General features: G+C 38.0%; 1 protein-coding gene across 12 annotated transcripts in view; it reads left to right on the forward strand.

Annotated features, from left to right (window-relative positions):
* Positions 1–3,900: 3,900 nt before the first annotated feature.
* The window catches only part of GREB1L (GREB1 like retinoic acid receptor coactivator), a 264,851-nt gene continuing 241,472 nt past the window's right edge, over positions 3,901–27,279 (forward strand). For 10 of the 12 annotated variants that reach the window (XR_009497387.1, XM_059895620.1, XM_059895629.1 and 7 more), the window contains exon 1: positions 4,534–4,737. The gene's annotated coding sequence lies outside the window, so the exon portion shown is untranslated. Of the gene's footprint in view, positions 3,941–4,533; positions 4,738–26,053; positions 26,145–27,279 lie in introns of those variants that run through there. The other 2 variants (XM_059895621.1, XM_059895623.1) reach the window with 2 other exon arrangements.

A 27,279-nucleotide genomic window follows, 5' to 3' on the forward strand; every position in this document is an offset into this window, starting at 1 on the left:
CAGCTCTTACATTTAGATCTAAGATCCATTTTAAGTTAATTTTTGTATCTGCTGTAAGGCAGATGTCCAAATTCATTCTTTTGCATGTGGATATCCAGTTGTCCCAGCACTGTTTGTTGAAATGACTATTCTTTCGCCATTGCATTATTTTGACACCCTTGCTGAAAATCAGTTGACCATAGATGCATGGGCTTATTTCTGGACTCTTAATTCTATTCCTTTGATCTATATGTCTACTCTTATGCCAGTACCACACTATCTTGATTACTATAGCTTTGTAATAAAGTTTGAAATTGGGAAGTGTAGTCTGAATTCTTTTATTTATAAAAAAAGATTGTTTTGGCTATCTGAGTCCCTTGCATTTCCATATGAATTATAGGGGCAGCTTGTCAATTTCTTCAAGAAAGAAAAAAGCAGTTTTGGAATTTTGATAGGGATTGTGCTGAATCTGTAGATCAATATGGGGAGTACTACCACTATACCAATATTAACTCTTTAACTCCAACAACACAGAATGTGTTTCCATTTATTTAGGTCTTTTAAAATTTCTTTTAATGATGTTTTATAGTCTACAAATACCTATTTGTATTTTGTAGTATACAAATACGAATAGGTATTGGTATACTACAAAATAAGTACTGTAATATATAATATTCCATTTTTGCTTTTAAAACTTCCAACATATAAATATTAGATCTCCTGGATCTATTTTTAATATCTCTAAAATATTTTCTTTCACAATTTCTATTTCTTTATCTTTTAGCTCTGCACTCTGGAAGGACTCTTTGATATGGTCTTATAATTCACTAAATCAGTTTTCAGCAGCATCTATTTTTCTGTTAACTTCTATAATCTTTTCAACTTAAATATTCATCTATTTTTTAATTTCCAAGGACATTCTGGTTCTCAGATGCTCCATTTTCACAATGAGCTGCCCTTGTCGCTCTTTAAATTTCAGTTAAGAACATGAACAGGATTTTTAAAAAAAGTTTTCTCCTATTTCCTGCATTATTTCCATTTTAGTGAGTGATAGCTGCTCTAATTTGGTCCTCTTCTTTCAAATGGTGGATCTTCTCTTTATGATTAGTGATATTTTTTATCTGCTCATATTTATAAGTGGAGATCTAGATCATTCAGCATCGATAACTGACATCCCATCTGGAATTGGAGAGACCACTGTTCAAGTCCCCATAGTGGGTCTTACCCTCTGAGGATGATGGTGGCAGGGTGGAGGTTGGTATTCAGTAGTGAAACCAGTGAATTGGCTTTGAGTAGGAAAATAGTATCCCCCTTCCTCATAGAAGATAATGGTTATGATGGTGCACAGGATGCTGAGCCACCAAGTCTCAAACCTTAAGCTGAGAGAGAAAGGAACAGGGTGAGGAAGCAAAGAAATTAATTATTTGAAACTATGCCCAGGAAAGAACTTTACATGGGACTATTGGCACACAGAACTCAATGGAAGCAAATAAATATGAAGTCTACTAAGTGTATGAGGGAATTGTATGGCTGAATCGCAAACCCAATTTTAAAAAACTAACTGTAAATGAACTCTCAGGACCCCGAACTTGAACCAACAGGAAATGGGCTGTGAAAACTATGAAGTCTCCAAGGAGGGCTTACTTCCCAATAACCATTTCAGATGTGGCCATAGAAGAAAATCAGCAAGGAAGAGACTTCCAGAGTGTTGAGCCAAGGGTCACAGAAATTAGTGCAAAAGGGTATTCATTCTTGAGAGCAGAACCAGGATGTAATCATAGAACTTCCCCCATCACTGAGACGGAGGATCTTCCCAATAATCACTCAGAAGGATTCCATCATTTATATCGACCCTGACTGCTATGAGTCATATTTTTCACTGAACTTGGTTCTAATGCAGTGTATCTGTGGAGAAGCATTTGGGAATCATTGTTATGGAGAAGAGGAGGGATTCGCAGATGATAGCAGTTAACATTTTATAGTCTGCTAGGCACTATGCATTGTCTCAATCCGCACAGCTACTCCCTGAAGTATGTGCTATCATGATGCTATTCTACAAATGGGGACACTGAGATGGAGTCCAGTAACTTGGTCAAGGTTATATAATAGGTAAGTCTTGGAGCCAGGATTCAAAACTATGGGGCCTAACTCCAAAGTGTTTACACTTAATTCTGTCACATTTTATAATCACAGAAGTCTATTGGACATGATGAGGGATACATAAACCTCAAAAAGGAGACAAGACATATACACAAATAAATTCAAGGCAAGGGAGTGTGTTATCTAATGAAGGAGACACTGAAACGTTTTCAAACTACCAGAATATAGATAGATTACCATCACTAACTTTTAACCTTGTTAGGGACTTGTTTTGTTTACTGATGAATCACCAGTTCTCACTTCACCATCTGGCTCACAGTAGGTGCTCAATAAATATTTGCTGAATGAATGAAGAATGAATACCAGAGTTCTGTAATATTAGTCTAAGGTCCTTGAGCAACTGTGCCAAATTTACCTTCACATCTTCAGAGTCTAGTGTGTTTGGCGCTCAACGAATGGTCCTTGAACTAAACTAAGAGAAAACTGCACTGTGGTTTTATGTAAAGGCTGCTCATTGTTCCCAGTTCCCTTTTCTTTAAAATGGAAGGTGTTCCCCTCCTCAACTCTACAGACCGTGTGACAGACTGGGTTTTTCAAAAGATTCTCACCTGCTTTAACCTCTCATGAGCTTAGTTTTTATTCATGGAGGTGAACTTGAAATCTCAAGTTTCTACTTACTATCTTTTCCACATGTATGACTGGTTTTCCAGTTGAGTTTGACATTTGATTCCTTTTGGATACCTGAGCTATACTCTTAATCTGCTGCACCTTTCTGTGTTGTCGTTATTTAAAAACCACATTGATCTCATTCAGTAAGTCTGTATTGTGTGCAAGATCCAGGACTGTGACAATACAGCCATGACTGAGAAAGACATGGTTCCTGCCCTCGTGGCACATAAAAGTGTTCCTATGTGTTTTAAAAGACTGGACAATAGGGATTCAATTGTAAAACAAAGCAAAAAACATTTCTGCTCCTTATCCCCATAAGGAACAAAACGATTAAAAAAAAAAGATGGCAGTTGGGCATGTGTTCCCAGTGGAGGACGGAGAGAAGACAATCCAGATCACAAACAAATCGCTTACTTTTTGCAAGTCACAACTGAACTATGCCTTGAGTTATCTTCTGGTGATTCCGGACTTCCCGTCAGAGTCAATTCCATCTGTATTGACCAAAAGAGAAACAGGGGGGAAAAAAATGCATTTCGGTTCTTAAAAAAAAAGAAAAGAAAAAAAAAAAAGGGCAACACGAGCAAACAAAACCCACTGACTTAGAGATCATATGAGATCTACTTTAATTGAAGCTGTTTTTAAACGATAATTGACAATGATACCGAAACAACAGACTGATAAACAACCTGCTCGGGGCCGGGCACTGCTGTAGCATCCCCACTGCCAGGAACCAGCTGACCAGGGGCTATACGGGCCCCAAAGGCACTACAGATTGAGCAACTTTTCTTAACCTAGACTCTTCCACCACATCCAGTATGGACCTGCTTCTTCCAGAGTGTGGGCCATCCAGTAAAGGAGTCTAGTCGCCCATCTCTGGCAACAACGACAGTTAAAAAAAAAAAAAATGGAGCTACAGCTCTAATAACAAAACCCACCAGCTGTGAAAAGTGGAGCCACATCTGTCACTATCCGGCCTCAGCATCTCTGGAGAACGTTTGCTCCCGCCGCGCCCGTCAAGGCCCTGGGAACGCGGTTAGTGGCTGCCCTGCGGGCGGAAGAGCCCTCTCGTCCCGGCAGGCTCGGGACGAGCCACCGCGAGCAGGCAGCCTCCGTGAGCGCCCGGCCGGGGTCGGCGGGCCGGAAGGCGTGTTCGTCCAGGAGGTGCCCAGACGGCTCTGGCCGGAGCTCCCGGGTCGGTATGGTTTTGTCCCCATCCTGCCCCCGCCCCACCCTCCCCCGCTCCCCTTCATGCAAAAGGCCAAGGGGTTTTGACCCACCATCGCCCAGACCGAGTTCACCCTTAGGGCCCTTTCGCCGCCGTCCAGAGGACAGAGAAAGCAATCGCGCAACGAGGCGAGAGCACTCTGTGAATGAAGGTGGAGTCGGCGAGAAAATCATTTTTCTTCTTGGCTGCGCGCGTCAGCCGCCCCGGGGGGCAGGCCTCCTTCCCAGAAGACCCCCTCCACACACCGCCGCCCTCCACACCCCTCAGTGGCCACACGCATCACTGGTGCCGCGGAGTTTGGAAATGGAGGCGCGAGCACACTGGGCTGCGGGCTCCACACGGCGTGGGGGCGTTCCCGGAGGGTGAGCAGGGAACCGTGCGCCCGCTCCACTCCCGGAGGGCCAGGGAGCCCTGAAGGGCCCTCGCGGGCGCCGAGGCGGCGGAAGGCCGAGAGGCGGGGCGGGGGGGGGGGGAGGGGGCGCGGGGGTCCCCGCCGCGGAGCTTCTGGGGAAGCGGGAGGGGCAGCACCTGAGGAATCCGCCTCCGGCCGCGGCGGCCGCCGCCTCGCTCCGCCCCGGGGAACTGAGCGCGCGGCCAGCTTGCCTGCCAGAGAGACGCCAGCCACCGGCGGCGCTAGCACCTCGGAGGAGGGCGGCGGAGCGAGCGGAGCGCGGCGCTGCGACCCGGACTGGGGGTGGGGAGACGAGCCCCGCCGAGGCGAGGGCCACCCCCGGTCCTCTGCCCTCGCGCGCTGCCAGGGCCAGGTGAGCGGCTGCGGGGACTCTGGGCGCGGGGAGGCGGGGAGGTGAGAGGTCGCCCGCCGGGCGCGAGTGCACGCCTCTGCCCGGCAGGGGCTGCCCTTTGGCGGGCTGTGGACACCCTTCCTGCGCGGGGAGGCGCAGCGGCTGACTTTTTCTGGAGGAATCGGAAGGCGGAGCGGGGGTGTGAGCGCCGGTGCGTTTGTGTGGCGAGGGCGGGCGCCCGTGCCAGCCCCAGACCCGAACCCTCGCGTCAGCCGCCTGAGGAGACCCAGCCCGTGCGGTCCGCGCCCAGAGGCCAAAGGCCTGTCACCCCGGCTCTCGGCGCCGCCTTTGTGGCGGGAGCGAGGGAGCCCGAGAGGGGGCTGAGGGAGGCAGCGGCGCGTCGCGGCGGGGAGCGCCCGGGACCGGCTCCCCCAGCCCGAGGGCTGCTGAGGGGGGTGGCCCGGGCGGGGGGACGGTAGGTAGGGAGGCGCGGAGGTGACGCGGGAGGATGGAGAGAGCTCAGAGGGGCAAAGTTGAGAGCGTCCAGCGGTGGCTGGGCGTTTGCTCAGGGTCCCTGGGCTGCTTTGCTCCACACCAAATGTCACTTGGTCACGAGCGCGCGCGCGTGTCTTCCGGCCATCATTTCCCTTTTTCGTGAGTGAGTGAGGACGACCACTCTTGAGCTGAATGAGACACAAAGGGTTGTGTTGACAGCTGACCCTGACACGAGTAGACAGCGAGGTGCGGTGTGTGCCCTGGCCTGGGAGGGTGATGAGGAGGCGGTTTGTGAAAGTTAATCAATTCCCTCAGTCCCTCTTCCGAGCTCCGTGAAAAGAAGCGATCGGTACAGATGCAGTTCGCGGGGCTTCTCAGTTAAACGGAGCCCAAGTCGGGTCCAGAACCCGATTCATCTGCGCGGGGACAGCTGCTGCCTCCCGCGGAGGCGACGGAGCCCGGATCCCGGAGAAACTCCTCGATCCTCTCCTTTCCTCAAGGAACGTGACTGTTTCAAGGTCCTTATCCCCACCGCGGCCTTCTGTCTCCTGTTGAGAAGATAGAAACCACATTTTAATTTCTGTTTTTCACCCCTTAAGAGTCCCCTCTCCACCTCGCCCTTGAGGTGGGAAAACCCGCTTAAATCTCATTTTAAAACCTAGCCATTTAAATATGGGGAAGAGCTTGTCCGAAAAAGGTTTTTGAATTAAATGCCCCCCTTAGAAACCTCTCTTTCCTCTGAACATTAAAAAAACAAACAAACAAACAAACTTTAAATCCTGGAATTCTCTTTGAGTTTTGTGACTGTGTTGCTTCCTTTTCTTTCGGAATATTTCTATGTAGTTTTACAAATTGCAATACTGAAAACTTAAAATGTAGAAAAAATTTAAATTGTTTTATTAAAAATAGTACTAGAATTACGTGCATGTAGGCACGTGTTTAAAGGGAAAGTTTTAATTAACGAATATCGGAAAGTTATATGCATAGGGTAGAAATTGCAAACAGCAGTGTAAAGTACGCCCTCTGTCTCAGAGACCCCTACTCCCAATGCCCTAGTCCTCCTCCCCAGAGGCAACCACTCTCCTCAATTGTATATCCTTCCATAAGCCTTCTATTAGAATGGAATGACATTGTGGAAATAGAGGATGAAGGGAACTGAATATATAAGACGGAACTGTGTCTCAGCGGTGATGGCTCTTAATTTGATATCCACTCCTGATGATATTAGATCCTTTTATTTAGCCTAAGGCACTTATCAGAGTGCTAAAAATCTTATAACAGTATTCAGTGCAAAGCAGAACTATTAAACTGTTACCTCCCCCCTCCCTCCATCACTAGTGTCTCTATACTTGGTTTTTTATAACCTTTGTTGGATTTTTCTTCCATTTTGGAGCTCTTTAGGAAGTAGAGAATGAGAACTGTAGTTTATTCTATCCAGTGCAGTGCACATCTGAAGGCATTGAAAGGACATATGAATACTCCCATTGACATGAGATAATATAAAAATTTCAGTGGTATGGGAGAAATACGAAGGCCAAGTTTAAGACATTTGGTCACATCTCTTAGTTCCAGGCCTGAATTTGCCATAAACCAGCTAAATGAAGTAACTTTCTAAGAAATGCTTTTGTTTCCTACCCCGGTTAAATAAAGGAATTGAACCATGTGGCTTCTGAGTGTCCTTCTGACTCCAAAATCCTGTGATTTTTGGTAAAATGGTAGTTCTGTAGGTGTCCTAAGACTGGCTAAGGATAAACCAGTTGGATCTGTGGGTATTAGACAGTGGAGTGACAAAAAAAAAAAAATCCTAAATGGTAGATTCATAAAGAGGAAGTCAGAGATGTTTAAACAACATTTCTGCTCTTATGAGATTGATATCATTGAAGAACAGCTACTTTACTTTCCCACAAAATGTCTGTTTATGTTACTGATAGAGGCCAAACCCTGAATGGCCCTCTGTGCATCACCTTGTATGGCTAAGGAGAGTGAATTTTCTTCACAGCTCACGGTGCCATTTTTAGGAAAATTATTCTTACCAAACTCTTACTTTTCTTTTTGGTAATGTGGAAATAAAGTTCATTGACCTACTTCAAAGGGACTTTACATAATTTAATTAGTGATTCTACAAGGTATTTAGAATATGAATAATCCTTATAGCTAAGCTATTTTAGTTACTTTATAAGTATTCACTTAGAGATCATGTTCTTAGCAGGAAACTTTTCTAATCTCTAAAACACCTGAAACTAATGATTCCTGGATGGGTGCAGAGAGCTGAGGAGTGATTTCAAGGTTATGAAAGTAAAAAGAATTAGGTGATTTTAGTCACTATATATGATCTCAGTTAAGGGATTTCAAACGTACACCGTAAGTGGTGGTTACAAAAATCATTCATGTTAAAGAAGGAGATCTCATACTTTGAAGATTCCGAGTCAATAATAAAGAATATTATGTAATTAGTTTGAATGTCAGTAATATAAATAAATTATAATGGAGTTTTAGGAATTGTTTGATTGGGGTGATAAGAATATGAACTAGAATGGTACATTTGTAAGGGTGCTTAGAGAAATCTTGATTGACAAAACTAACAAAAACAAAAGAAAATTAAGTACTAGTACTAGTAATGAAGTTCTTCTAAAATGGAATAGTTTTTGTTTTTTGCAGCTTCCTTCCCACCCTTACCAGATGAATATGTATTTTTACAGATGTCTTATCATATTGCAGGCACATTTTTACTCTGATTTTTTAATAAACATTTTTCTATAATTTCTATTGTTTGCAATTAGTTTATTGTATCATAATTCACTTAGCTTTCTCTATTTTATGATTTTCCAGTTTTTAAAAAAAATATAATGGCCACCCACATGAATGTGACTTTCTTATTCTTCTTTAAAAATTAAAAAAAAACAAACTTAGAATTATTTCTCTAGAGAGGCAGTATAGGTGAGCTCTAAACTTAAAGGTTCAGTGTCCAAACATAGCTCCATCACTTATGGGTAATATTGGGCAAGTAACTTATTTTCTTAGAGATTTCTAATCTGTAAAGTGGGTATAGTAGTAGCTCTCTACAAGGTTAAGATAAAAAGCAGTAATGCATGAAAACACATGTAAATGTTAGCTCTGTTTTTAATTAGGAAATTTTTGTAATTTCCAAATTACTTTCCAGGAGGATTACATAAATTACACACAACAACAATGCGTGTGCTTATGTAATTTTATTTATGTAATTTTAAACATTTATATTATTGTGACTGATTTGATCAGTGTAAAATTGTATCCCTTTGTTTTGATTTGTATTTCTTTGGTCTTGTGCAAAGTGAGAGGTAGTTCTCTCAGCAGTATTGCTACAGTTTTCTACTTGGAGTGGTGGCAATTTCATCACCTCAGTCATTTTGAACTAGACTGTAAGACAGACAAATAGGACAGGTCAGTTACAACACTAATAAGTGAACCAAATTTTCCAATAGGTTCTTTCAGATTAGTTGTAATTTTCTTGTATTCTCAGCCGATGGTAGTTTTTATTCGTTATTATTATTTTTAATCTTAAAAATATAGCTGTTAAAATTGATAAATAATGTTATATATCAATTCTATTTAAGCGAAAATGCAATCTTCTCTTTTTTCCCTTGAAGGACTGATTTATAATTAGCATTATTATGATCCAATTTGGTGGATTTTTGCTAGGAATGCTTCCTAAAACTCGGGGGAAAAAATCAGAGAAAGTTTCATGATCGCTAATCATGTTATCTTTTGGCTACCCATGGATAATGAAGTTATACCCTCTAACTTGAGTTCTTATACAGTCAAGGTAATTTAGACTACACAAAAGCATGCTCTTGTAAGTTCTGGAGTTCCAGCAGCCCTGATATTTCTGGCAAACACACACCCAATGTGGATAACAGCAGCTCTTTGTGCTCCTGAGCCCCAGGAGGGCTTCCTATTGTGTACTCTTCCTTCCCTCCCATTCTTGACTGACTGGTGATAGCAACTCCTCCAAGTCCAGATGTGAAGCTCCCACAGGGACGCCTCTCTTCTACCCAGCTCTGTATTTATCTCCACCACCCACCCCTTCAGTGCCTTTGCTTTTGTCCTATGACATAGAGAATTCACTCTCTTCGCAAGGTTGTGGTTTCAGATTTTATTTTTAATTTATCGCTATGCTTTATGAGTGTCTTCAACAGTCCCTACAGTGGAAACTATAGGCACAATTAGCATAGATTAACACATAATCAGCACTGGATAAATGTTTGTTGCTGCGAACCATATCTTGTATGGTCTTCTCTGTTCCTGGTCATGGTTCTATTTTTAAGGTAAAAATAAAAAGCAGGCTCTGGTTGTGTGCTGCATTACTGTGTTTGCCTATATTACCAAGGTTAGGAATTAGGAAACGTACTTGTTATGGCCCGTTTAACTTTTTCTGTGTTTAGAGGAGATTCTTAACTCTTGTGCCTTTCTTTTCTTCTGTAAAATGGGGTTAACAATTAAAGTACTGCTCTAATTATCAACCTTCTGCACAGAATTGTTGTGAAGATAAAATGAAATAATAAATGTGGACATGTTTTAGAAAAAAAAGGATGCACAAATCCATACAGTGTTGTCATAATTACACATTATCACTACACTTCCAGGAGTGCCCATATCTTTGAGAAAGCCTCATCTCAATGTGGAGCTGCACTGGGAGCTTGGGGTTAGATGAACATTCTTGGGGCCCAATCCATACCCTGAGGGTGGGGCCTGTTCTGTCTTTTAACAGCCCTTCTGATGCTGAACCACTGCTCTAAGGAGTAGTAAATGTCAACAACCACTAGAAAAGTATTCTTTTGCTAGTTAAAAATTAGTTATAAGATAATCCAGAGATATCATAACATCACTTTTGCATGCTAAGTATGAAATGAAAGTTAGCTATTATCATTAGCTGCTGTTTGCCTTTTAACCTCTCAGAATTTAATTCAGAGCAGGAATTGTAAACTCAGGTGCTTTTAGAGGCCAAGCAGGTAATCTGAGTGAAGCAGGACACCTGTAAAATAATAGGGGATGCTAAGTCCTGGTGGGCAAGAAAGTCTGAAGGTGGCATGATTTCTAAGACTGCACTGATTTTTGCCCTGTGTGTCACTGTTACCAGATCATTTGATTTTTCAAGTGGAACTGGAAATTCATATTTTTGTATGAATTTAATGTTGGTAATAAATTTTAAAGAAAACATGTGGACCCAACAAAACAAATCTGGAAGCCAGATAATTTCCAACTTCTCAAGTAATTAACATGGGTGAAAATATTTGCATTTGAATGAGTATGATGACAGAAAAAAGCACCCTGTTCAACATTATTAATAAAGAAATGCACATAAAACCCCCACAGACATATTTCAACTTTCAGATTATAAAGATTTAGATCAATAATATCTAACATTGGCAATGGGTAAAGAAACGGTTATTGTTATACACTATAAAATGAAGGCAAATATTACAGCTTTTTTGGAGAGCAATTTGGCATCATGTATCAAGATTTTACATGTTTGTACTGGGACTTCCGTGGCGGTCCAGTGTTAAGACTTCCCCTTCCAACGCAGGGGGTGAGAGTTCGATCGCTGGTTGGGGAGCTAAAATCCCACATGCCTTGGGGCCAAAAAACCAAAACATAAAACAGAAGCAATATTGTAACAAATTCAGTAAAGACTTTAAAAAAAAAAAAAGGAGGCTTGACTGAAGCTGTTAAAAAAACTTAAAAATTAAAAATAAATGTCTGTACCTACCCTGTCCAATATGGTAGTCCCTTGCAATGTGTGGCTATTTAAATTTAAATTAATTAACATTATATAAAGCTAAAGATTCGGTTTCTCAGTTGCACTATTCACATTTCAAGTACTCAACAGTTGCATGTGGCTGGTGCCTACTATATTGGACTGTGATGATATGGAACATTTCCTTCATTGGAGAAAGTTCTTATGGACAGCACTGGTCTAAACTCTGACTCAGAAATTTCCCTTCTAGGAATTAGTTAGAAAGAAATAACTAAACAAATGCAGATAGTAAAAACATCACCTGAAACATTATTTATAACAGTAAAAAATTAGAAACAAACTAAACATCATGTTTTTACTAAAAATTAGGTTGCAGTAAATATCCATGATATATTGTTATGTGAAAATATCCCTGTTGTAGAATGATTTTATTTATTTGGGTAGATAGCTTAGGTACATAGAGATTAGGGGAACAAATTTTCTCTTCCCACAAATGATTGTAGGTTTAACAAAACTTTCCCTTTCTAGCCTAGAGCTCTTGTCATGTAGTAGACTAGGTTGACTTTCACTAAAGAACAAGCAGAGGCACTTGACAATTCGCCAAGCTGCATCAGTATCACCTGGGTTCCTGTGAGAAATTCAGGGCCTCAGACCCCATTCCAAGCCTCCTGAATCAGAATCCCTGGCGGGGCCCAGCGATCTGTGTAGTAACAAGCTTTCCACTTCCTGCCTGTATCTGCCTCCTATCACTGAATCTCTCAAGCTTTATTTGTTTTATCTTGGCCAAGTGAGATCTCCTTGAACTCTATCCAGGCACCATTCTAGGTGCTTCAGAGGCTGCAGTGAAGAAAACTAACAAACATCCCTGTCCTTATGGGAATCAAACAATAAGCAAAGGAAAAACTGAGTAAAATATGTTATATTTTAGGTAGTGAGAAGTGTTAGGGAGGAAACTGAAGCAGAAAGGGGACTTAGAAAGTGAGATGGGAGTTGAGATTCTCTCCAGGATGTCACTGAGAAGTGACACCTAAGTGAGGACCTGAAGGCTGTGAGGGACTGAACCATTGGAAGTTTAGAGGCAGAGCATTCTTGGCAGTCATGAGAGGGGTAACTAGGAGGCCACTGCTGCTGAAGAGGAGAGGCTAGTGAGGGGAGTGAGGGGGGATTAGGTCAGAGCTGTAATCTAGATCTTCTGACTTCAAAATTCTTTGTTCTCTCTAGTGTACCACACTCCTCGAATTCTTTGGTTAATCAGTTTGTAAAGAGATCAGACATCCTTAAATTCACTGTTTTTCAGTGTGATCTGTCAACACCTGCCTTATTCGCCTGGGGTGCTTGTTAAATGTGGATTATTGGTCTCGACCTGCTGAATTAGAGTTTCTGGGGTGGGACCCTGGAATGTGCATTTTAGTGATCTTCCCAGGTCGGTTTTATGGACACAGAAGTCTTAGAACCACACCTCACATTTATCATTCTGTAAGTTTAGTTTTTGTAGAGGAGGTGTGCCTAAAATTCTCACCACTGCCTGTGGAGGTCATAATGAGAAGATGTAATTGATATAGTGTCTCATTTACTTCCTGCATTTTTAAACTGATTAAATCAACACTACTTATAGTAAGTTTATGTGTATATCTCTGTTGGAGTATTCAGCAACTGTACGATTATTGTCATAATTCTTACCCACATCAGAGGATGGGGGAACCTTTTCACTTGAGGGTTCTGTCTCTCCCTCATCCAGTCTGTTCTGCTTTTTGAAAAGGGCGAATTTAAATTTAATTGATTTTTAAATTCATATTTTCTTTTTTTCTTCTTTCCATTCTCTTCCTCTCTTTCTCTCTGGTCCCTCCTCTCTCTCTGTCTCTCTGTCTCTCTGCCTCTTGTTTCTTTTCTTCTTCCTCTTCCCTTCTTCTTGAAATCTAACCATCCTAAATTAAACACCATTAATGTTTTGGTCGCCATTATTTTATGCATTTCCATGCATATTTATATATATTTACCAACACAATCAACTTTACATGATAGGGTCATATGTTTTTTAAAAAACTGTAGTCACGTCTTTTAAAAAATTCAGGAAGCCTAAATTCCTTCTTTACCCTCCCTTTTCACCTCAACAGTGTGACCAATCTGCTGTTTATTTTGTTAAAACTTTTTCCATGATCATGCAACCTAATAAACCTTGTATATCTTCAACATCTTATATATACTGTCGTATATCATATATATATAATTTATTTTTTCACTTAATACTTAATAAAACACGGGATATACCTCTAAGTCAAATGGTAAGCTCTTATTTATTCTTTTAAATGACTACATAATATTCTGTGGTATACATATTCCACAAACAACCATTAACTTTACTGAAGGATATTCATTTTAACTAAACAAGAAACTAGAGCTGTATACTAAATGTGAGGCATATCTGATTATATAATTTAAAAACATTTTTGTAAAGCAAAAAAGAACTGAAAACAAATACTACAGACGAATGATAGATTGGAAAAAATATCTTTACATATGCAGGCAAAAGATTAGCATCTCCAGTATATAAGGAACTCTTCACAAAATGATAATAAAAATATTTTCTAAAACATAATTTTAAAGTTGTTTACAAATGATATGCCTAGGTCATTCACAGAAGCACAATTCCAAATGATCAATAAGTATGAAAAATGCCTAGCCTTATCAGTTGTTTGGAAGTGCAAGTTAAAAATAATAGTAAGCTACACTTGACATCGACTTGATATTAATATAGAACCTTAGTCCACACTGAAATTTCCAGAATTAGTTTCTTTATTCACTGAAAATCTATGCAGAAACTTTTTTCTGGAAAGTTATATTAAAGCTATAAAACATAGTTATCTTCCAGGTTTTCTCTTTTGCTCAGAGAATTTGAGGGGAGATTGACTTTTATTCCCTTTTAGACTCAACTCTTAGCACAAGGAGTGAGAACAGAGCTTAGAAAACTGAAGTTTGATATCAATTGTGGGACTTTTTTTTTTTATTCCTAAGGGTTTTCTTCCATTTGAAGACAGAAATTGTTGGATTTTAGAGCCATAGGTCAATCCTAAGAGGAAAACAGGGCCACAGGGTTTTACTTGACTTCCCAAGGTCACCTGGCTATTCCTGCATTCTTTCTGGTTTACTGTCCTGTTCCTCAGTATCTTTTCATGCCTTTAATTGCAGCTAATGCAGAGAAATCACATTTCAAAAATTTTTCCATTTTTCAAAAAAGTATTGAATGTACAGCATTTAGAGAAATTCAGTTGTTTAGATTTTAAGTAGAAATAATAACATGTGAGAATAATTTAAAAAATCAGCAAAGACACATATCACTTACAACCCTACTGCCCTTACAAAATGAGCTGCTTCCCCAGTTTTACCTCAAGTACTAATCTATATTCATTAATGATTTTGCAAATGGGAAGAGTTCACTAATATTTCCAAAATCTTTTGGTAACTTTGATTCAAGCCTTTTACACTGGTCTGCCTGACCCTGTCTTTCCTTTCTTCTGACCTGTTTTTCATGCATGTCATTTTTAAGCCTTGAACATTATTTCATATCAGTCTCAACCCTGATCAAATGCCTTCAGTGGCTTCCAATTGCCTACCTTAGCATTTCCCAGAGGCTGTCACCCTAAGCATTAGTATTCCAGTCTAATGCTGTCAGCTGCATGGAACCGAACAAACAGCTAAAGATGTTAAACAGTAATTAATTCCTTATATCCCCAAAATATATGGGGAGGGGGAGGGGAGGACAATTCTTGGGTTAATTCAGGTGCTTGATGATGTCGTCAAGGACCCAAATTCTTTCATTCATTCTCTGCCATCCTTAGTTTGTTGGTGTTTGTCTTCCATCTTGTCCTTGCATTATACCAAGGTGTCAGCAGCACACTCAAGCCTCACACAGCTCTGACTGGAGTCAGAAAAAGTTCTGTGTCTTCAAGCTAAATACTTTTTAAAGCGTTTACCCACATACATAGATGTCCCAAATCCTATTGGTTAGAATTTACCACGTGCTCATGTGTAAGCCAGTCGCTGACAAGGAAAACAGAAATACCATGACCGGTGTAGAATAATCAAGATTCACCCCAGAGCCTGAGGAAAGGTCCACTCTCTGAGATGAGCATGTAAAACCCAGGGGTTATTAATATTGAAGAAGATCAGGAGATGGTTCGATTAGACAACTAGCAGTGTGTGCCATGAAATCCAATTTCTTCAGTTCCCTTCAAGGCTCTTTATAATCTGACCTAATGATAATCTAATATAAAACCTCTATTTTAGGCAAGCCAATCAGTTGTCTTTCTTGTCTTTCTCATGTGCATTCCTACCTATGGCTTGGCTCACGTTTCTCTTAGAAATCTCTTCCTATTCCCTAGAGCTGGCTGTGGCTATTTAAATTAAAACTAATTAAAGTTAAATAAAATGAAAAATTCAGTTCTTGAGGCATACAAATTGCATTTCAGGAGCTTAATGGCCACATGCGGCTAGTGGCTATTGTATTGGATAACACAGGTATAGAATATTTCCACCACTGCAGAAAGTTCTGTTGGACACACTACTCTAGAGATTTTTGCAAATCATACCTATTATTTAAACAGTGTTTGCCAAACTATAGGCCACCTATATCAGAATCAACTAGAGATGTTTTATTTTTTTCTCCCAGTTTTATTGAGCTATAGTTGACACACAGCACTGTATAATTTAAGGTGTACAGTATAATGATTTGACATATATATCACAAAATGATTACCACAGAATGTTTAGGGGACATCCATCATCTCATATAGATACAAAATTAAAGAAAAAAATTTTTTTCCTTGTGATGAGAATTCTTAGGATTTACTTTCTTAAGAACTTTCATAACATATAGAAGTGTTAATTATATTTATCATGTTGTACATCATATCCTTAGTACTTCTTTGTCTTATAACTGGAAGTTAGTACCTTTTGACTACCTTCATCCAATTCCCCCTCCCCTCTCCCCACACCTCTGGTAACCACAAATCTGATCTCTTTTTCTATGAGTTTATTTGTTGGTTTGTTTCTGAAGTATAATTGACCTATAACACTATGTTAGTTTCTGTTATAGAACATAGTGATTCTATATTTCTATACATTTCAAAATGATCACCACAATAAATCTTGTTACCCTCAGTCACTATATAAAGATATTACATAATTATCGACTGTATTCCCAACACTGTACATTTCATATTTGAGATACATTTATTTTGCAACTGGAAGTTTATGCCTCTTCATCTCCCTCACTTATTTCTCTCCTTACCCCACCCTCCTTAGGCAACCTCTTGTTTGTTCTCTGTATCTCTGAGTCTTTCTGTTTTGCTACGTTTGTTCATTTGTTTTGTTTTTTATATTCCACATATAAGTGAAATCATACAGTTTTGTCTTTCCCTGTTTGACTTTTTTCACTTAGTATAGTACCCTCTTCATCCACCCATGTTTGCAAATGGCAAAATTTCATTCTTTTTTATTCCTGAGTAATGTTCCATTTTATATATATATAATCTCCCACATCTTCTTTATCCATTCTTTTTTTTTTAAATTAATTAATTAATTAATTTATATTTATTTTTGGCTGTGTTGGGTCTTCGTTTCTGTGCGAGGGCTTTCTCCAGCTGTGGCAAGCGGGGGCCACTCCTCATCGCGGTGCGTGGGCCTCTCACTGTCGCGGCCTCTCCCGTTGCGGAGCACAGGCTCCAGACGCGCAGGCTCAGTAGTTGTGGCTCACGGGCTTAGTTGCTCCGCAGCATGTGGGATCCTCCCAGACCAGGGCTCGAACCCGTGTCCCCTGCATTGGCAGGCAGATTCTTAACCACTGCACCACCAGGGAAGCCCTATCCATTCTTCTGTTTGATGGACACTTAGATTGCTTCCATATCTTGGATGTTGCAAATAATGCTGTAGTGAACATAAATGTGCATGTATCTTTTTCAATTAGTGTTTTTGCTTTCTTCAGAAAAATACCCAGAAGTGGAATTGCTGGATTGTATGGTAGCTCTATTTTTAGTTTTTTGAGGAATCTCTGTACTGTTTTACATAGTGGCTGCACCAATTTACATTCCCATGAGCATTGTACGAGGGTTCTCTTTTCTCCACATGCTCCCCCCACACTTGTTATTTGTGGTCTTTTTTGATGATAGCCATTCTAACTGGTGTGATGTAATATCTCATTGTGGTTTTGATTTGCATTTCCCTGATGATTAGTGATATTTAGCATCTTTTCATGTGCCTGTTGGCCATCTGTAGGTCTTCTTTGGAAAAATGTCTATTCAGATCCTCTGCCAATTTTTTAATCAGGTTGTTTGTTTTTTTTTATAATGTTGAGTTGTATGAGTTATTTGTATATTTTGGATATTAACTACTTATTGGATACATGAAAATGCTGTATAAATGCAGATACCAAGCTCTAAGTGTTGGCCCCAAGCCCCTTTTATGCCCAAAAAAGTTGAAGAACCACTGTGAGGTCTATTTATTAGTTTATTATTTAAGTCTATTTATTAGTTTATTTCCTTTATGGAAATATACTAAATATTGGAGTTTTCATTAATTTTCTTCTACTCTAAACTTCTGTAGCATTTGTAGTTTATGTATCACATTTTTAGATTTTCGTTATAGCTATTTATAATCTCTCTTCCAGAAAGCATTTTTTTTCTGAATGTTAGACTGTAAGCCCCTTGAGAGGAGGTACTATGGCATTCTCCAAAATGTCTAATACAATGTTGGGTACATAGTAATACAAAGTATTGACTGATTAATTACATTCTACAGAATTGACTGTGTACAGTCTATATTTAGTTGGCAGTTCTTTGAAAAGTCATAATACTGTCTGCAGTATTGGTGATAGAAGACGGATGATGGTAAGGGTATTTCCACAATATTTTTCCTCAATTTCGTTTGTTAGAAATAAACCTGAAAATTTTCTGGTTAGATTTTTAACAAATATTATATGATGATGTTCCCTATAAGGTTTGGATTTGCAGCATTTTAAAAAATGGCTATTTTTAAAGTGCTCTGATCCCTTGGTTCTCTTGTGGAACATAAGCTAATCAAACCTCCAGATCCATAGCTGATAGAGAAACTTCCTGTTGCAACTGAACTCCCCATGTGGATCAGGGTTCACCTCCTATCTAGAGAATCCAGTAACTGTTCTCCTCTACTTTATTTAATAATCACTTGAAAATTGTTGGAGCAGGAGGTTAAGGTCGTGGTATATTAGAGAATGACTAGACCTGTATCTTCACAAGTTGCAGCACAGTGAAGAATCAAGTTAGACTAATAATATAACTAATATTAGTAATAGCAATATTACTAGTAATGGTAGCCATGAGCAGCAGCATCTTATTTAGGACTAATGTAAGGAATGTTTCTCTTATATTCTCTTGTGCATAATTTCACAGATTGTATCATTCTATGGGTTGACATGAAAACAAACGACAACATTTTCTGGTAGGCTCATTACCTTGTAATACAAAATGAATCTAATTTATTTTTTAAGAAATAAAATCTTTATTGAAAAAATAACTATTTTCCACTGAGACTCTTGATATATTTTTGATGCTAAGACAGTTGACTTATAATTGGATTCCAAAACAGTCACATTTCTGAGATAATGGATCAATACACCAAGCAGGATGCCTAGTACAAAATCGTCCCTCAGGAAATGTCAGTTCTTTTTCCTCACCAGACTTGCTGAATGACAGGCCTTAGACTTCATCAGAGAGTAGCAATTAGCATTAAATGTTTTGCCTCCCAACTAATATTACTGAGTTCTTCTTTTTCTAGAAAAGTTAGACCATGTAAAAATCACCTTTCTACCCCTCATTCATATAATGGAATAATCTAATATTAGGGGTAATATTTTCATAGTATTTTGGTCAAAAGATGTATAGGAGCTCTTTGATATTGGCAGGTATTAAGTGCACAATCTAAAGCTAAAGCTAAAGATCTTTCGGAGTCTGGAAGTGTAGTGTCTGGGTTATGGTATTTCACATATTCTAAATGTTTGAGGTTTTTTGCCATCATAAAGACTCGTGAGTCAGTGGTATGCCTTATCTCAACTTCTGCCTCCAGAACAGGAAATGTAACAGAACAGTGTAATACATCCCATAGTTATATATCTGGAACATCAGAGAGAAAGTATGTGTGTATGTCAGAGAATATGTGTAGGCACAAAACATAACCTTTACTAAAAAACAACCATAAAGGTCTTTATGACCCATATATGCTTCTCTGCCTAGTCCTTTTCTGCTATTATTTAATTTATAGCAGGAATTAATAATTTAACCCAATATATTAATAAAAATTAATGTACACTACATCAGGCATTGTACACATATTATTTCTAATCTTCACAACAGCCTTGTAAAGTATGCATCATGATCCTCATTTTTATAGCTAAGAAAACCAAGCCTCTGAAAGGTTTAAGTAAATTTCATAAGCTCCCATAGGTAGTAAGTAGAAAAGTCAGAATTCAAACCTATGGGCTGGCTAATTCCAAACCTTTGTTCTTTCCTCCGTGTCACATTCTTGGGTACCTATCTTGTGACTCAACTAGAAGGTAAGATCTAGATATCAGGAATTGTATCTTACGGAAAATGTTGCTGCTCTTGCTGAAGATGGCATACATAGGTGCTAAGGGGCATATTAACTCTTTCAGGCCACCAAGGGATCATTAAGTACCTAATTTTTGAGAAACAGACTGTACCAAGGCTGTATCTTGGTTGGTGAGGAGTGTAATGGAGGTCAAGTCTTGGATTTACTCACCAAACTTGAATGAAATCTCTATGACTGGAAGTGCTTTGTTTCTTTTGCTCACTACTATATCTCCACACCTAGAACAAGCACATAGTTGCCCCTCAATAAATATTTGTCAACAAATGAATGAATGACCTCTGTAGGGACCTGTTAGCTTTCTTCTATGGCTGTGGAATCCATCCTTAACCTGAGCCAAGCTTCTTTCATATCTAAGCCACTGACTCCGGTGGAGCTGGGAGAAGGGAGGGCAGATGGAACAACATAAGCTTATCACCTCTACTGGAAATACCAAGATGAGGCCCAGGCCCTTCAGAACCTAGTAGCATTATCTTTTGCATAAAGGATGCTAATAAGAAAAAATAAATCCAAAACAATACTGTGTCAGAGATGAAAGGAAATGCATTTTATTTTCTTTTTGAGTTTTACAAAATGATGATGTCTTTGTAATCCTTCATGCATGTTCAGTTTATCATCATATTTACTTATTTACAAATTTACATACATAATTTAGGTAATATGGGCTTTAAATTTGTCAATAAATATCCTAGTTAATAAAAAATAATTGAAAGCCATATGTTTCCAGGATAATACTGCATAGTGGAAGAGAACCATGGAATTGGTAGTCTGGCAGAAGTGTTTTGGAAAATGGGACAAATTTTTTGTACTGTTTAAATATTACAATTCATTTTGCTCATTTGATTTTAAATTGATAAGTCTTCCAAAATCAAAATAGCATGGACTTACTTTAGATACCGTTACATGGGAGATTACAAGATAGCTGTATGGTGTTTACCCTTGGGAAGCTAAAGTTCACGTATTGCAAACAGACACCATAATTCTGTCTTAGAGTAGAGTTTGTGTTTAACCTGTACTGATTTTTTTTTAAGGCTTTGAAGTAATAATTGGCAGCAGCAGTTGTAATATCAAACTGCCTCTCAGTTTTCGTTTGGATAAAATGTAATTACTGCATCAAATACATTTGTTACTTCCTTAAAAATGATTTTTCTCTTCACAGTTTTCCTACTGAGCAAGAAGTTTATATCCAGTGGGGATAAAAGAATTCTCCATTGGGCAGGAAATTAACAATAAAAGTCAACTTAATAAGTGTTTATCAAGTACCTATAATTGGAATGGTGCCTTGGAGAGAGAGAAAGGAAAATAAAGAACTATCCCTGACCTTGGGGAAGCCTACAGTCTAGTTAAGACAGTTATGTGACTTGTGGTTTGGTAGATTTAGATCTAATTTTGTTTAAACTATGTTTCTCAAATCATAACTCATATAGTAAAAGATTTATACAACATAATATGTAAGCATGTTATTTATTCTGTTGCTAAATACCAAAATTACAAAAAGAATTCAGTTGAACTGATATCTAGTGGAAATTTAGTGTCCATTTCATTTTTTAAACTAGAAGACATTTTAAACTTTGTTCATGAGGCACTGAATGTAAAATTTGAAACAGTGCTGGTGATGTTAAGGAAATCCTGGTATAAGCCTTAAGTTTGTTAGTAAAACTTCATGGACATTAAGTATTCTACTAATATCCTTTTTTTATTTTCTTTTTTTGGTAGAACAGAAATTAATTTTATTAAATAAGCTTATTAAATAAGCTCCCTTTGAGATGTTCTTTATGTAGTAAATATAAGGTATGAGAAATTATCATTGAGAGAGAAAATGAGTGAAAGCTTATTTTGACCTTCAGTCTATGTTTAAAGCACATTTACAGTCATACGATTAATACACTACTATTTTACTAATGCATATATAGATTATATTGAGAAATAATAAACATTTAAAGCATCAATCATAAAGCATTTTCTTATAAATACAATTCACTCTTTAGAAATTTGGTTTCTTGTCAATTTTTCATCAGTGAAAGCTATACACACTCTAATTTGGCCCTTGATATATGTTTCTTATTATGTATAGTAATAAAAAAAAATAAGACTAATCAGTGCCATATTTATTATAAATATGTTGTCTTTTTACAAGTTTTCTTTGAATTGAATGGAATTAAATTTTCTACCTGATTTGTGGGCCACCAGAAAAAGGAAGATATATGTTAAGGAAGGAAAAAAAAAAGACTTAAAGGATAACTGGAACTTAGTACTTACACATTAATATTTTAGCTTTAAACTCTATTACTCCTTTATATTAGGGCTTATTAAAGAACAAGATCATAATTTAGTCTGTTGAATTCTAACATGTTGCATTTATTGTTGTTGATATAGTTTTTGTTTTTATCTTATTTAAAAGTTGGCTTTCCAGAAACTTATGTGCATGAGAAGTCTGTTCAGAGTTGACTTTTGTTGGTAGAATTCTGTTTCGAACTAACTGTTGAGATGCTTTTCCCTTAACTCTTATATTAGATTAAAGCATTAGCATATAAATCCTATTGCAATGATGTATAAATAAAGCTGACTGATTAAAAATAGTTGTAAGTCACAATTTTCTGTCTCCTAAGAACACGAGATTTAAGTCTCTGAGAACACTCATGTGTGTGGGATGGTTATGATAGTCCAGCTGTTCTTTGTGTGTGTTTCATTTAAATGTAAATTTATCTTAGAGATTCTAAAGATGAGCTCAGAAGGTAGAGAATTTTAATTTGAATAGTCATTTACTTCTTTCTTCATGAATACTGAAATAAATTCCTATTTTACACTAAAGAAAAAGAACTTGTTAAACAGACAGTACTCAACTACCTTATTTTAAAGCTTCTTAATGGATTATTAATTTTTCTCATTAGCAGTTTTTCTAATATGATATAATCCTATTAAAAGAAAATAAATTTATATGCTATAGAAGCACATATAACAATAGTTCAACAATTTCCAGTATGATGTTGAGTACTATTTTTTAGTACAAATCATAGAAATACACTTCAAATAAATCTGAGATGTTAAAAACAAAGTATTGAAGTTAGCGGAAGCACACTGACGTATGTATCACACACATACATAACGCACCAATCTATATACAGTGCTATGTATATATTTAGACTATATTTTTAACCACTGCTGAAAACTTAGTGTGATACTTTAATTTTAACTCAACTTTCAGGAACAATTTCTGAGGACAAGTTTTTGAAAAAGTTTCCACTTACCACTATTCCCTTTAAAACAGAAGTTCAAGATTTGAAGCTCTGTTTTTTGGCTTCAGTTTATACCTACTTGTGGGCGTTGTGTAAGCTACAATGAATGCTCTCTTAATGGAGGTTATTTGTGCTCACTTTTTCTACTTCCCTACAATAAAACAGGCCACTTGTGTGAGTTGCTGTTGACTGCATATTTTGAAGTCATTTTTTTCTTTAGCCATTGCATTACCAGCCTGTGATTATCTTGTGTAAAAAAAACCAAACAAATAGACAAAAAAACTCTTTGATCTACCCTAACCTTTCTATATGTAAATTTTGTAAAGAGTGGTACTGTAGCATACCAATAAAATGTACTCATTGACATTTCCAAATTAACGTCAAAGGATGATAAAGTTTATTAAAGGAATTGCTATTTGTTGGTTGATAAAATTTACTTAGGTCACATAAATGTAACTACTTCCCAAGAAACCACTACGGTCATGGGTTCTCTTCAAAGAAAAGACCTTTGTTTAATCTAAGTATCTTTCTTTTACACAATTAGGAAACGTAAAGGAGTGTTTTCTGAGTATTTTAATTGGGAGATCCTGAATTTTTATTTATGCCATTTTTTAATATTTATGTTTCCATAGAGTGCTTGCAAATTTTAAGACATAATTCTGCATGTTTTGCTTTAATTAATAGTTGCTCTTTAGAACTTAAAACTGAGTTTTACAGTACCCAGTAGGGGTGTGAAATGTGTATTTACAACAGTATCCTAACTTACAGATTCTGCGATACGAGGTCAGACACATTGGTTTATAATCAAAATCAGTGATTACTTTTGTTGGTAGTTTGTCATTGGTAAAAAGTGTTCCTCGGTTACAAACCACAAGACTCTGCAAGGTGATGGCCCAGTGGTCAACCTGTAGAAAATGAGTGTGATAAATCAGTTTTCTCTGCGTTCATTTCTATTTTGTGTCATGGTTTGAGAAAAAACAGTAGATGAGAACAAATCAGTGTGAATATTTTAAATCATCCCGCCTGGTAAAACTCCATGCCATGCCTAAGAAACAGGAATTGGGTTTTCAGAGGTATTTTCCTTTCAATAACTGCTGCATAGTACCTCTTTTAACTTTTCATAAGGACTTTCAGTTTCAGTAAATTAGGTGGTGTTGAGGTGGGGGGTGGTATAGATAATTGTAAGAGGTTTATACCTTACACTCAGGGTTATTACTTGGTAACCAAAAATGCTGTCTGAATCTATTTCTGTAGTGCCAGGGAGGGTGGGGGATGGAGAGAATGAAACTTGAATCAGTGACCATCTGGCCCAGATTTGGCTGATTTCCTGTGCACTGCCCTTTGTTTCGGCCAGACAATGGATTGTTCCTTTTACAGATAAGAACGCTGTTTGATGACTTTGTGCTGAATCAGCAGGTTTGGTTTGGGATTTCAAGCATAGACTCACATTGAGGGGATTTCTGTTGTTCTGACAGCACTAACTTTTTATTTATTATAAAAATATTCTTAAGGTTCTTTTCTATAAGTTTAATAAAGTGGTGGCATTGCAGACAAGTCAAATAAAATAATTGGGAATGTAGCTTTCTTCTTATATAGTACCCATCTCAAAGATTGAAATTTTCCTTGTCCTTAGTTTCCAAAATTAATCTCTCCCTGATTGTTATTTTTGATGAATCTTTATATAGTCTCTCTTCTCTGTGTCTGAACTTGAATTTTCCACTTGAACCTTTGATGATTTAAATTTAATGTCCTAAATCTAGGCTAGGCTTTTATGATGTGGTTATGTAAATGGTTAAGTTTTCTGTGGCATCTGTTGCCATATATCTGCAAATTACATCTTAGGGTGTTAGAGCTATTTTCCTTACTTTAAATGCTATAAAATCATCACAAGACTGTTAAAAAAAAAATGGTTACTGACTGGAAGCAGGGTCCTTTGTTGCCCAGCATTAAGTAAGCCAACCATCAGCTATTGTAGGTTATCTCAGAAGCAATAGAGATCACAGTGTGGTTAAATGTCACTTTTCCAGAAGACAAGAGGAAATGTCAGTGCTACCATTTTGCTGTGTGGCCAAGAAATACAAAAATACTCATTTTTAACTTCTGAAGTTTTAAGAGATTGTTGGCAGAGTTTAAGTCAAACTTTTAGTTTAACTCCTCTCTTTACAGCTGAATTTCCATCAAGCAATCTAATACAGAATTTTCTCCAGACAACTTTTTTCTGAAACCACTTATAACTTTTAAAATCAAGCACCTGACCAAAAGGAAATCTGATCTGCTTTGAGATCTAATCTATAATTCTTTTGTGTAGATAAAGGAATGTTCTTTAGATAGAATCAAGGGGACTGATCGTAAGAAAAAAGCTTTTTAATAGTTAGTTCCGCTGGGATCTAATTATGTAGCAGATGGGACCACACAGCGCAGTGCACTGTCATTTGATGTAATTAATTTTAGGTCTGCTTGCAGTGAAAGTGAATAACAACAAATGGCACATAATCTTAGTTTGCATCCATATGGGTCACTGTCTATTCATATATGTTGCTCCTGTTCTCTTTTAGATCTCTTTAATCAACTGCTTGCTCTATTTGATGCTAATAGGGCCTCAGAATTGCTTGTTTGGTGTAAAAGCATGGGTGGTTTGGAATATGAGAATGTTATGGATGTTAACTGGAATGGAATATTCAGATTTAGAGAACTGGTTAGTTAAATCGTAGAATAGGTAGAATTAAAAAGCTATAGTGAGAATACCGCCAAGACAAGTTCTACTTAATTTGCCCCCCTGCTTTATCAGAGACTAGTTCAGGGAACTAGTTCCAGGTAGAGGGGAAGGTCTTATCCTTTTCTCCCCCTCCCCCTTCCTGTTCACCCTTTACCCCCCCAACCTCTGACTCTCCTTCAAATCTCACTGAGGACTTGTAGTCTCCACAGAGGCTTGGTTGCAGATGCCTGGAAAGTTTACACTGCAGAGAGTTGTTTTGTTTGGCATAGCTAATCAGGAGCCAGGCTGGAATTGCTCATAGCTGTCATTCAGGTTTTGTTTCAAAGTCCAAGGACCTGCTGGGAAAAACAAAAAGCTAATGAAAGCTGACTGTATTTAGGCCTCAAATCTGCGGAATCTGAAATGATGTCCTGACAGTGTATTCTTATTCTTCCACATTCTTGCCGTTACTAAGGTAACAGATTTTTAGAGGCTTTCCATCTTCATTGTCAAGTATTTGTTACACGTATTGTTGTTTTTCAGATTAGAGCAATTCAGATTATCTTCTTTCGAGATGAAGGAAAAGAGAAAAATAATGGAAATAAAACGTCTGAATCAATTTCACTGAATGCTAGTAAGATCATTCTTTTTTTCTCAACACCTTAAAATTCTTAGATTCATAACACACATTAAAATTTAGGACAAAATCAATTTCCCCAGCTTGTAAGTGCTGTGTCCGTGTGAAAATTCCATTTCTGTAATGTAAAATGGTAAATATTCATATAATCACTAACAAATACATTTTTATGAGGAAAAGATATATATATGAAATACTCTGTCTTTAAGATCTGACTTCTTGAATAATAATCCAAGTTATATGAAACACTGATGTGCTTGCATTCTTACCTGTAAATGGGAAAATTAAGTAACATGAGAAGATAGACTTTGATGAAAATATTTGCTCCCCCAATCGATCTTTTAGTATTTGTTTTCACGGGATATTTTGCCTTGGTGGATTAGCACTCCTATATATGAAAATGCTATTGTTTTTATAGTCAGGAGACCATTTGGGGCACATATTACCTGTGGTGTGATAAGTGATAAACAAGGTAATTTCTTAGAGGCAAGGTGTTCTTTGGATTTGCTTTAGATTTGAGAATCCCCAGGGATGTTCCTCAATAGTGTTACAGCCTTTATGAATCTTCTTGTCAAGATATTTATTCATTGAAAGATGACAGTTTGTTTTTTTACAGGCTTATTAAATATCTTCAAGTACTCTTTCCCTGTGGCACTAATTATAATATTGAAATGATCTAGTTTTAGTACTGATTAGATCATGGCTCTCATTAGGTGTTTTTTTTTTTTATACAGCAGGTTCTTTCTCATTAGGTATTGACACAATAGAAATCTAAATTCATGGAGATAGATCTGGCTTAATTTTCTTCTGAGGAATACAAGAGAGTGGGCAGCTGACCAAATGGAGAACCAGAAAGGGTCTGGAAGAGAACTGTTCAACGTGTGTCAGGAGGCCCTCATTTTAATTTCTGTATCTTTGTTCATGCTGGTTTCCCAGCTTGGAATTTTATCTTCTGTTCTCCCCACCTATCTAAATCCTACATTTCTCAGGGTCCAGCTCAGGTCCTTCTTCATCCACTAAGCCCTTGTCCACTTCTGTTACTGTCCAGAGAGTGAGAGAGACCGTATCCTTAGCTGATCACAGTCTCTAAAGAATTGTGTTCGGATATGGTTTCTACATTTTTAGGAGGAGA

Source organism: Balaenoptera ricei, chromosome 14 (genome assembly GCF_028023285.1).
Source record: "Balaenoptera ricei isolate mBalRic1 chromosome 14, mBalRic1.hap2, whole genome shotgun sequence".
NCBI classification, from domain to species: Eukaryota; Metazoa; Chordata; class Mammalia; order Artiodactyla; family Balaenopteridae; genus Balaenoptera; species Balaenoptera ricei.